Source organism: Oratosquilla oratoria, chromosome 36 (assembly GCF_046742065.1).
Source record: "Oratosquilla oratoria isolate Oo_2021 chromosome 36, ASM4674206v1, whole genome shotgun sequence".
NCBI classification, from domain to species: domain Eukaryota; kingdom Metazoa; phylum Arthropoda; class Malacostraca; order Stomatopoda; family Squillidae; genus Oratosquilla; species Oratosquilla oratoria.
This window is the reverse complement of record NC_134812.1, coordinates 41,260,325-41,262,824: the sequence shown is the minus strand read 5'-3', so window position 1 is coordinate 41,262,824 and position 2,500 is coordinate 41,260,325. Positions and strand designations below refer to the sequence as shown.

The following is a 2,500-nucleotide window of genomic DNA, read 5'->3' as shown; positions in this document are numbered from 1 at the left end:
GTAACATTGTATGGCCGACTCCCCGGTCGGGATGCAGGTGGCTTTGACGGTTGAATCTGAGGTCAAGCCAAACTGACCGCGGGTCAGGTCAGACAATGGGTGGTCCGTTGAAGCTTGCTGATACCACCAGATCTGACGTGTAGCTAATGCATGCGCGTGTGCACGCTGATATAGAATGAATCAATGACACTCAATCTACAGACATTTCTTGCAATAAGTAGTAGTGGTGGTGGATATGGTGGTGGTGATGGATATGGTAATGGTGGTAGTGGATATGGTGGAGCTGGTGATGGAAATGGTGGAGCTGATGGTGGATATGGTGAATATGACTTTATTAACCATATATCAATTTTCACCAAACTATTTCATTTCGTTGAGTTAGCTCCCACAGCTGCTTTGACTCTATCCTTCTGTCTCCTACCAGAAAGCGAAAAAAGGGGGGAAAGAATGAGAGCTGAGTGATGCGCCTGCGGGACACCTACACCAAAACAACCTGAATGAATCCTCTAAAAAAGAATCTAGTTCTAGAGAAGTCCTAGAGGAGGAGGAAGAGGAGGAAGAAGAGGACGTCTAGAAGGGGCCTCTAAGATGACGCACAAATAGTAAACTAAGGTTTAACAAGAGGGAGTACGGACGGCCTCGCAATTCTAAGGTCACAGGTAGTCTGAGGACTTCCTGCAGGAGGAGGAGGAGGAAGGCCAAGCTGTTCTTCGGCTGGAGAGATCCTCTTCGGCAGGAGACGCAACTCCTCTCTGGTGGATTGTTTGGCTGGAGATAGCTTCTTGTGACAGATTTCGGCAAACTCTTCTTTAGTAAAATCCTTCTTCGGCGAAACATCGGCAAGCTCTTCTTCAGTAGAAAACCTCTTCGGCAGACTTCAGCAGACTTTGTGAATCTTCTCCAACAGACTCTTCAGTATACTCCCTCTTCGCCAGACTTTGTGAAACGAAGACCGGATCTCAGCAGCCGTCCTGACTAGAGAAACCACTATTCTATCAGGTAAAGCCCTCTCAAATTTCTTGTTTATTTTTAAATGTATGTCATAAGTGTATTATCAGCTCCTTTGAAAAAATGACAACTTAATCATAGGTTCAGGAGCTTCCGTTGATCTTCAGTCAGTAACACGCTGCTTAAAAGGTGTTATAACACTGGGCTTCTATGGGCTTCTCCAGCTTCGACTGTTGAGAGTTTATTTGAATAAAACCGACTTCGGTTAAAATATACTATTTTTCATATTTCCAAATATCAACTTACCTTTCCATCATATGGAGCAAAGCTGAATTATGAACTAGGAGATTGCAGACCTATGCGAATGTTGGACATACTATTGAAATGTTCTAAGAGACATCTAGATTTTTGTAAGCCATTGGTTCCCAAAAATTTCCAGGCTGGCGCTCCCTAGGTTTCCAGACTTATTCCTAGCACCCCCTCCCCCCTGCCCCCTCATACACATGTAGAAGGTTTGATCCACACATTGGAGGAGATGTGAGTAGCGGAGCAAGTAAAAGGCTGTTTCGTTCTACAGATTTACTCTAGTAAATTGTAGCCACTTGTCTTGTTCAGAGCCAATCGAGATCTGCACTAGAAAGCAAGGCAACTGACCACAAAAGCTGTGACGGTTACCACTACATAAATTTTTGGTCGCACAGCAATATCTATAATGTGACAGAAATAGGTAATTACATGGTTGAGTGATACACTCAATATTAAATAAAATATTTAGAATCATGATACATAGAAAGGACGTGGCATATTTTAATAATGCATGGTGAAAAATAAAATATAAGGATAATTCCTTCCGTGGACGTACGCTTCTCAACGGTCGTATCGTTGTTGGACCAGGTGTTCCTAAGAGATCAAGGTCAGATCGCCCTAATTCTAGTTAAGTGGCCTCTGGTCGGGTTCTGGTTAGACCTGACGCTCAACAGCCACTTGGTACTGCTGCTGCGACGTCGTATGTCTTGATATCTATCTTATCGTAGTGTGACGTCCTGTGACGTGTAGTTGTGACGTCCTGTGACGTGTAATATATCTTCCGACACACAGATGCAAACGTAACCTTTATTTTTAATCAGACTTCGGACTACCTAACAAAACCATATATTCGTTCATAATTCTTATGCCAGTTTTATCCTCCATAAAATGCATACGTGTTCCTTTACCTTAATGTATATAACATATGTTCTGCTATTCAGATTTTGTATATATATATATATATATATATATATATATATATATATATACATATATATGAATATATCTATTTTTTATCGAGCAGTCGGTTAAGTCACTACAGCACTTGTCACGTGCTAGTCGGGTTCGATTCCTTGGCTGCCCCACGTTTCAATTTCTGCATGTTGGCCTCCACGGATCTTCCGATGTTGATGGCTTAGAATTAAAATGCATTGTGGTTGATAGAAATGTATCTCTATTCACTGGGACTCATTCAGTGTTGTACGTACACACACACACACACACACACACACACACACACACACAC

The 2,500-nt window shown here is 42.2% G+C and overlaps 1 protein-coding gene across 3 annotated transcripts in view; it reads left to right on the top strand.

Annotated features, from left to right (window-relative positions):
* Window positions 1-2,500, top strand: part of LOC143018980 (uncharacterized) — a 53,994-nt gene that overhangs the window by 5,191 nt on the left and 46,303 nt on the right. For 2 of the 3 annotated variants that reach the window (XM_076174657.1, XM_076174659.1), the window contains exon 2: window positions 425-999. The gene's annotated coding sequence lies outside the window, so the exon portion shown is untranslated. Of the gene's footprint in view, window positions 1-382; window positions 1,000-2,500 lie in introns of all 3 variants that reach the window. The other variant, XM_076174658.1, reaches the window with a different exon arrangement.